The following is a 9,286-nucleotide window of genomic DNA, read 5'->3' as shown; positions in this document are numbered from 1 at the left end:
GACTGTCCCCAGCCTTGGCCTTGGGGCGCTCGCTTCCCCGTTCATTCGTTACTGTGGCCCCAGCCGGGCCCTAGGCCCTGGAGCTTCTAGCCCAGCCAGCCAGAGGGGAAGACCCAGCCAGGACGATGCCACAGGGGGTGCGAAAATGAACCGACGTGGGCTCTATCAGACGCAGCCCTGTACGATGGGAGGTTAAGGCCGAAATCACCATCTGCCCTACAACCGCGGCACCACAGGAGAGGCACGCGGCCCTGGCCTCAGTTTCCCCCTCTCTGCAACGGGGGCCAAGCAGCTGGTCCCTAGGTCTCCCGCCCCAGGGGACAAAGCCACATCCTGCTGCCCCTTCCGTCCCGCGGCCCAGCGGGGGGCCTGCCCGGGAGCCACACCGGCAGCCGGAGGAGGAGGAGCCAGGAAATCCGGGCAGGGCGGCGCCCACCCCCAGCCCTGGGCCAGGCGCCGGAGGGGACGCCGGCTGCCCCCAGAAACACGCTGCAGCTTCACGAGGCGGCGCTGCCAGCATTCCTGGAAGGGAACGCCAGGCCAGGCGGGGGGCGGGGGTACAGCCCCAGCCCGCTGCCAGATGTGCACCGCGAACAGCTGCCCCCGGCCAATAAGGTCAGCTCCTGGCTCCGGCGAGCCGCGCACTCACCCGCCGCCTCCGCCAGCCTGGCACCCGCGCCGCCGCGCTTCCCGGGGCGGGAGGTGCGCCACCTCCCCGTGGAGGGGCCAGAGCCAACCCCAGCCCTGCTGCGGTGGAGGGGGGGAGCCCGCCCCCGGCCCCCGCCCCCCCCCCGTTGACGGGGAGGGGCCAGAACACCTCCCCACCCCCTAGCGGTCGGGTGCGGGGAGAGGTAAGCAGCCACCCCTCCGGGAGGCAGAACTCCCTTGGGGGGCAGGGAGGTGGAGTAGGGCAGAAACACCCAGCCCCCCCTCCCACCGAAGCCAACACTTCCCTGCTGCTGAAGGAGGGCTGGGGGGTTCAGGCGGGCTCTGATTTTCTATTTTACGGGCTGTTTCCCTTCTGTGACCGAAAGGGGAGACCTGGTGCTGAGCCTGGGGCCATGGCTGGAGGGGGAAGTACTTGCGTTCCACGTGCCCCCAGGTTGGGGATCCCCACCGCGGGCTGGGCAGGTTGCCTGGGAAGGGCAGCTGCGGGGACCCTGGGGTTCCTAGGATTCCCTGCCCCCTCCCCCAGCCTCCCCCCTCCACCTCGCCCCACCCCAGGAACACCCTGTCCTCCATCCAGAGAAGTGAGGTCACCTCCCTGCGGGTCTAGGGGCGGGTAGGGGAGCCAGTTTCGGGATCGGGGCCCAGATTCCGCTCCTCCCTTCCACCCAGGTCCCCCACAGGGCTGAGGGCAGCCCCCCTCCTGCCCCCTCCCAACCCTCCCACCAGATAAAGGCGCCGGCAGCCGCCTTTGTTTCTCTGGTGTAAACCGAGCCAGATGCGGTCTAATCCCCCAGCTGGGCTGGATCTGCTGGCGGCTGTGGCTCCAGCGCCTCCCAACCCCTCCGGCCCCTCCCGTCCCCGCTGTGTCCGCTGCCTGGCGTTCCCAGGGTTGCTGGGGGCTGGGGGAGGAGGAGGAGGGGGGAGGAGGAGGAGGGGAGCAGGGGCCTGGCAGCCTCACCCTCACCTAGGTCCCGCCTGAAGGCCAAGGGCAGACAGAGTAAGATCACCGCCTTTGGGATCAAGCCCTCCTGGGCCCAGCCGCCTTAGGTGAGTCATGTGACTTCTCTGAGCCTTGGTTTTCTTGTCTGTAAACTGGGGATGATGAGGTCACAGGTTGTAGGAGGCTTCGTAAGCTCAGATACTATTATTAGGATCTAGAATGATACTCACCTCCCTGACCACCCACTGTGAACCACATGGCCCCATCTAACCACACATCCCATGTCCAGGGCATGGGACAGCAGTGACAGTCATTTAGGTGCCCACGGGACCCCTCAGGCATGACTCATTCACTCCTCCCAAGGACCTGAGAACCCGAGGAGGCTGGTGCTAGTATTAACCCCACTGCACAAACGAAGAAGCTGAGGCCCAGAAAGATCCCAAAGCTACTAAGAGACAGGATTATTATTAAAAATGAGGAAGTGGCCCAGAGAGGTAAAGGGACTTGCCTAGGGTCACACAGCAAGTGAGAGGCAGAGAGAATGGCTGCCCTAGGGGCAAATATAGGATGGGGCAGGGGAGGGCACCTTCCCAGCCTTTGCTTCTCTTGTAGCACTAGGTGGGTTCTTCAAAGTGTAGTCTGAAGCCCTCCGGAATCAGATCCCTGCAATACTTTTTAAAAATGCAGATTCTGGGGCCTCGGTCTGGTCCTACGGGTGGGGGCCGCCCTGGACTCTGCATTTATTACAAGTGTGGTGGGGGACTTGAGGCGCTGCAGTCCGTGCTGCCGCCCAGGTGGCCCATGCCATGTATGAGGGGCAAGGCAGAAAGGGCCTGGGGCAGGCCAAGCCGAAAGCAGCTCTGAAGGGGGCTCTCTGTCCCCTCTGGGACCGGCCTGCCGGCCCTGGGCCACTGGACTGGGAACACAGCCTCACCTGGGCTGGTTCAGCCCGGAGGCAGGCGGGCTGCCAAGCACAGAACAGGCCAGGAGCGTCTGATGGACACGGCGCCTCCTTCCAAAGGCCATTAATCATCCGGAGAAACTCCCTGTCAGTCTGTCTGTTCCCAATGCCTCCACCCATGCACAGCACGCACACATGCGCCACTTGTGCCAACACACGTACCACGCATGCGGGAACACCCCCCCCGTGTGCACACGCCACTCGTGTAAGGACGCACACTATGCACACAGGCTCTGCATGGGCACACACCACACGGCACACTCATGCCACATGCACGCACGTGGGAACCCAAACACGCAAACACACAGACATGTGCGCGCACGAGTCCGTCAGAGCAATTCCCACCCGACGAAAGGAGACAAACGCGGCCCCTGGAGCTGTTCTAAACACCCCAAAAGGCGGAGCAGACCCCTGCAGCCGCCCCTGGAGGGCCCCAGCCGGGTTCCGGCTCCCCGTTTCTTTGCCTGGGGTGGCAATTCTGTCAACCCGGTACCTCCCCGGCGCTCTTCATCCCCATCCGAAGCTCTGGCTGGCTGGCAGAGTGATTAATAAAAAATGAGGGAATGAATTAATGATTGCCTGATAAGTGTGGATTGGCAGACGCCTCGTCTTTGCAAGCAGAGAAGGAGGTAACTACCCGGATTCTTGGAGCGAGAAGGCTGGTACCCAACTTCCCCATGCATTTCACCGATGAGCACAAGGCCGGGGGCGGGGGCGGGGCGCCCGGCCACAGCCAGCGGCCCCCAAGAGGCCCCTGAGCGCAGGTGCCCTGCCCATCGCCCCCTATGACCCAGAAGCCCAGCCATGGGTGTCCTGCTCGTGTGCGTCACACGCTGGAACCTGGAGCCATTCGTTCATTCAGATCAGAAAGGACACAAACACAGGGTTGAGATCCTGAAGATGCAACCAGGGTGGAGAGAAGCTTTCTTCAGCTGGAGTAATCAGGGAGGCCTCCTGGAGGAGGTGACACTTGAGCATTCCATGAAAAGAAGCTGGTACTCTGGGCAGAAGGGCAGGCACCATGCTGCATCTGAGGGCAGGGGGCTGCTGTTTCGACAGGACCCCCCCCACCACCACTCCTAGAGCCTAAGAGGGAGCACTAAGTGAGGGTGCGGGGAGGGGGCTGCCTTCTCTCTGCCTGACACCTCACACAGGAACTCAGCCGGACCTCGGTAGGGCCCGCGTGGCAGCAGACCCGGCCTGAGGGTCGGTCTGTCCTGCTCCCAAGCCCAAATCCTCTAAGCAGGACAAGGCCCCGGGGAGCAGTCCTGTCCCTCTTTGCTGCAGACACTCAGAGCCCACTGACACCCTGAGCCCCCATCCGCCCGCCCCTCTGAGGGTATCTGACAGAGTAGTCTGAGCTCCCGCCCCGGGGGGAACAGATTGGTGCTAAAACGGGCAGAACATTCCCATTCCGAGTGTGCCCCCCGGGGAAGCACCTCGTGGCTCCTTTGGGATTCAGGTGTTCTTTCGGGTTTAGAAGGCAGCTCCCAAGAAAGAAGTCATAAAAATGCTCGCCTCCATGCGGCCTTGTGGCAACAAACGTACCTCTGAAGAGAGGCACCAAAAGCCAACAACTTGGTTCTCACCTGCTGTTCATCTCCCCGGTGGGAGGAAGCAAGTCTGGCTGGGCCCAGGCCCCAGCAGCCTGGCACTCCCTAAAGTAAGGGCACGGGGGCCGCCAGGCACTGGCACTTGCAGCTGTCAGAGAAGAGCCACAGAGTCACATACCCACCAGCTGGCAGCACCGGGGGTCCCAGAGGCCAGTACCAGGATGACTCTCCATTTGCTTCTGCAAGTTTTTCTAAATCTTCCAAGTTTTCTAAGATGACCAGGCATCGTTTTGTGCTGAGGGAAGAGTGTTATTAAAGACGCTCACAGGAGGAAGGAACAGAAATGACCTTGATACAGAAGTGAAATTCTGAAGGTTATTGAAACCTTCAGGCTTTGGGGCCTAAGCAGTTAGCTGCCTGAGAGGAAGACGCAGTGGACTTCCTCTGGGAAGTCTGCTCACACAGGCAGCTCTGCCCAGGGAGCCCCTAGGGACGGGAGGAGGAGGGGCTACAGCCAGCCAGCCACCCCCCATTCCAACCATGCATCCAGCTATTGGTCCATCTAACCATCCATCTAAGCACCCATCTGTCTAAGCATCAGCACACTCCACCATGCATCCATTCATCTGTCCATCTTTCCATCCATCTAACCCTGCACCCAAACATCCATCCATCCATCTATCCCCATCATCCATGCTTCCATCCCTCCATCAATGCACTCATTCATCTGTCCATCTATCCACCCATCACCCATCCATCCTTCACCTTTCCATCAATCTGTCCTTCCACTCACTCATCTGGAGTAGGCAACTTTTTTCATTGTATCTAACCAGCATCCGTCCCTCCCCAGCCTAGTGGGCCTGTCCACCAACACACTCCTTTTCCCTTTACAGGGGGCGAGCCAATCAGAATCTTCCCTGGGACACTTGCTAGGAACTGCTCTCCCCATCCCTCTTTGGAGTCACTATATACCAGCCTAGAACTGTTCTTAGCTGTCTCTGCCATGTGAGGAGAAGCTGCTCAAGAATGAATTCCACACAGGAGAAGGCGGAGCTGAGGATGGAGACAGGTGGATAAGCCTGGGTCCAACAGTGCCTGGGGCCAGCTTCACCCTCATCACTTACGTGGGGCAACAAACGCCCTTTGGGAATTGGGTTTGCGGCATTTGCAAACAGAAAGGGACGTGGGTAACACAAGCCCTTCCAATAGAGTACAAGGTGATTTAGAACCTTCTAGATGCTCATTCCTGAGTCAGACGAGGACGCCCAAAAGACAAATAAGCCCTGTTCCGGCCTGCCAGAGGCTGACCCCCAGTTGGAGCTGCAGCTCTAAAACCCGAACAAGGAGGAAAGCCACCCAGCCCAGCTGCTCAAGGCCAGCATGGGTCAAAGGCCAGACAAGGTCGCTATCACTAAGCCTCAGTTTTCTTATCTGTAAAATGGAGACAGCATCCCCTACGGAGCAGGGCTGCTCCTCCACCAGCCAATCCTACCCCCTTCTTTTTTTTTTTTTTTTTTTTTTGCGGTACGCGGGCCTCTCACCGTTGTGGCCTCTCCCGTCGCGGAGCGCAGGCTCCGGACGCGCAGGCTCAGCGGCCATGGCTCACGGGCCCAGCCGCTCCGCGGCACGTGGGATCTTCCCGGACCGGGGCAGGAACCCGCGTCCCCTGCATCGGCAGGCGGACTCGCAACCGCTGCGCCACCAGGGAAGCCCCCCCCCCTTCTTTTTTTGATGGCACAGCCTGCTCCGCGTAAAGTCTGAGACGGTCAGACACTCATGTTCCCAGTACCCCTGCAATTACAGACGGGCATGTGGCCAAGCCTGGAAAAGTGGACCTAAGTTTGCTAAAATCTTCTGGGAAACACCCGTGCCCCAAAGAGAAAAGGACAAGGGAGCCCCCTACCCTTTCCCATCCTGCTTCTGGATGCTATCCTGGGGGAACGTAGTGCTTGGAGCTGTGGCAGCCAGCATGTAACCACAAGGAAAGGGCCAAAAGAATTATACTCAGATTTACTTTGATTTAAGGAAAAGGTCATCTCTTGTACACCTGGGGCTGTGGGCTGAGGTCTGCACTCTCACTATTGGTTGTAGGAGGTGGTCTCGTAAAGAAGTTAAAAGCATGGATTCTGGAGCCAACTCTATCTACTACCTGCTGGCTGTGTGATCTTCGGCAAGTTACTTAACCTCTCTGTGCCTCCGTCTCCTCCATAAAACACGAATGATATTTGTAAGTGTTAGGTGACTTAGGATACATGAAAACATTTTGCACAGTGCTTGGCATGTAGAAAGTGCCCCCGATAAACATTAGCTCTAATTAGCCATCGCTGTCAGAGAATGTGGGGATGCGGGGGGGCTGGGCCGGTGGGGAAGCCAGGCGGGCACCGAGGCCCAGGCCCGCAGGAGCTGAACAGGAGCCACGAGCCCGCTGCCAGCCTTGGCACCACGGAGGCCGCGCTGACTCGCTCTGTGCTCACCCTGCCAAGGCCAGAGCGGCGGGCTCCAGCCTGCCGATGCCTGCAGGGAGAGACGCCCCGCGACGCAGCCGCCCGCCTCCCTCCACTCCTGCCCACCTGGAGCCAGCCTGGCAGCCCGCGAGGTGGGCGCCCTGCCGGCCTGGGGGGACGTCAGCCCAGGCCCGGAGATGCCCCCCCACCCCCACTCTGCAGGCTGCACTCCTGACTCCCAGCCGTGTGACCTCCCTTCGTGGAGAAGGTGGTGTCCCCTCCGCCCCTCCCGCCGGAGCTGACCGTGGAAGCGATTCCACCTGGCGGCCATGCTGCAGGGAGTCGAAAACAGTTGTCTGGCTTGTCGGATACCCAGGCCCTGCACAGCTCGACACAGGCTGCCGGGCTGGGGGCCGCGTAACTCTTTCGGGCGTGTTCTCTCTCTGGGGAGGGCGGGAGACCCCAGGCCCCTCTGCAACGGGGTAAACTGAGACATCTCTCTGCACACCTCCCCGCCGGACACAGTGGAGCCGCCCTCCTGCCTTCTGCGTCTACCCACGACTCATACACAGTTCTCGCGGGGCCTGGGGAGCTGACGGGATCGATGCGAGGCTCCTACACACGCAGGGACCAGGCTGCTTACACACGACACCTCCTGGCATCTCCATGACGGCCCCAGAGACAGGCACAATCTTCATGCACCTTCTGTAGGTGAGGACCCGAGGCTGTCAGGGAGCGAGTACCTTGCCTGGGCCACACCGCTAGCCCACCGCAGGGGAGGGATTCAGCGCCGGGCTTGGCTGACCTTAAAGCCTGGGCATTGACTGCACTGACTCAGCATTCCCAGAAGCTTCCGGCCCCACAGCCTTGGCCTCCCCCGGCCATCCTGCACGTTGCTGCCCAAGAACAATGCTTACAAGCCTCCCCCGCTCAACAGCCTTCAGTGGCTCCCCAGCACCCCCAGGAGAAACCCCCAAATCCTGGTAAAGCCCTCTCCATCTCTGACTTCTTGACGTCACCCCTGTAATCTACTCACTCCTCACCACAAGCCAAGTGACAGGGGTGCTTGAGAGCCTGGACTAGGCACCACCTCCTGCAGCAGGCCAGGCCTGCACCCACCACAGGGCCTTTGTGCGTGCTGTTCCCTCTGCCTGGAAGCTACTCTCTCCCCACTGCCCCTCTCTTTAGGTGCCCCCTCCTGGGAGAGGCCATCCCCCGCAAGCCCCTCTCCTGCAGTATTTTCTCCACTACACACTTCTCACTATCCAGCAGGGAATTCTCGTGGCACGGATTTAGGTTTAACGTCTGAGGCCTCCGATGAGACTGTGAGCCTGTGAGGGCAGGACCTTGCCTGTCTTGTTTCCTGCTGTATCCCCTGCGCCAGGACACGGCCAGTGTGCAGGAGATGCTGGGTGAATGAGTGAGTGGGTGAGTGAATGAATGAGTCCCCTTCTCCTGGGGCTCATCGCAGAGCCAGCATACATCTGGAGCCCCAGCTGGCCTGAAGTGACCCCCCTTCCCATGTTCTCTGCCTACGCTTATCCTCCCCAACTCCCAAGGTTTCTCTCAAGGGGCCCAACCACCCCTCACTCTGGCCCCAACCTCCAAGTCCTCCTCCATGACTCCCAGGCGCGCCTCAATGGTGGAGACGTCCCCAAACTTGCCTGTGCGGCTCCCGCCACCTGAATCACCCTTTCTCCCTCCCCTACCCGGCCAACTCCTGCACAGCCCTCAAGAGCTCTTCAGGGATTCCCTCCCTTGCAAGGCAGAACTGATCACGCCCCCTTCTGACACCCTCTGTCCAACAGACACACCCACTGTGAGCTGCTCGTGTCTTTGCCTTCACTGATCACAATGCTGCATACAGCAGGTGCTCACTCCACCGTTACAGGATAACCCACTACCTCCTCGCAGGTCCTTCACAACGTACAGGCCTCCTGACTCGACAGGAACTCTCTGATGGCAGGGGCTGTTTTGTTCATTGCTACATCCTCAGCGCAAAATCCAATGCCTGGACTTCCCTGGTGGCGCAGTGGTTAAGAACCCGCCTGCCCATGCAGGGGACACGGGTTCGATCCCTGGTCCGGGAAGAGCCCACACGCCGCGGAGCAACTAAGCCCGTGCGCCACAACTACTGAGCCTGCGCTCTAGAGCCTGCAAGCCACAATGACGGAGCCCACGTGCCACAACTACTGAAGCCCGTGCGCCTAGAGCCCGTGCTCCCCAACAAGAGAAGCCACCGCGATGAGAAGCCCGTGCACCGCAACGAAGAGCAGCCCCCGCTCGCCGCAACTAGAGAAAGCCCGCGTGCAGCAACTAAGACCCAATGCAGCCAAAAATAAATAAATAAGTTTACTTGAAAAAAAAAAATCCAGTGCCTGTGGGATGAATGGACAGACTGATGGACAGATGAATTGGGCAGATGGCTGGATGAAAGGAAGGAAAAATGGATGGATGGATGGATGGATGGATGGATGGAAGAAAGGATGGACGGATAGATGGATGGACAGGTGGATGGATGCCCAGAAGGAAAAAAAGATGAAAGGATAGATGGACGAAGAGAATGAAGGAATCAAGTAAAACAGAGAGATGAATGGACGGAAGAAGGAAGGAAAGGCAGATGGGTGGATGGAAGGATGGGTGATGGATGCATGTGTTGATAACGGAAAGAAAAATGGATGGATGGGTGCGTGAATGGCTGGCTGGATGGATGGATGGA

At 59.8% G+C, this 9,286-nt stretch overlaps 1 long non-coding RNA gene across 6 annotated transcripts; it reads left to right on the top strand.

Moving 5' to 3' along the window:
• Positions 1-379: 379 nt before the first annotated feature.
• LOC112065188 (uncharacterized) lies at positions 380-9,280 on the top strand. 6 transcript variants are annotated; one of them, XR_003676624.2, is made up of 4 exons: positions 380-615; positions 1,638-1,716; positions 5,017-5,192; positions 6,215-9,280. It is a non-coding gene; the product is annotated as an uncharacterized lncRNA (long non-coding RNA). The 6 variants fall into 6 exon arrangements; XR_008615557.1 differs by having other exon boundaries at positions 5,017-6,350; positions 7,093-9,280; XR_008615560.1 differs by having other exon boundaries at positions 5,017-7,278; positions 7,840-9,280.
• Positions 9,281-9,286: the final 6 nt, after the last annotated feature.

This window comes from Physeter macrocephalus, chromosome 17 (genome assembly GCF_002837175.3).
Source record: "Physeter macrocephalus isolate SW-GA chromosome 17, ASM283717v5, whole genome shotgun sequence".
In the NCBI taxonomy this organism is placed as follows: Eukaryota; Metazoa; Chordata; class Mammalia; order Artiodactyla; family Physeteridae; genus Physeter; species Physeter macrocephalus.
This window is presented reverse-complemented; position numbering and strand designations above follow the sequence as displayed.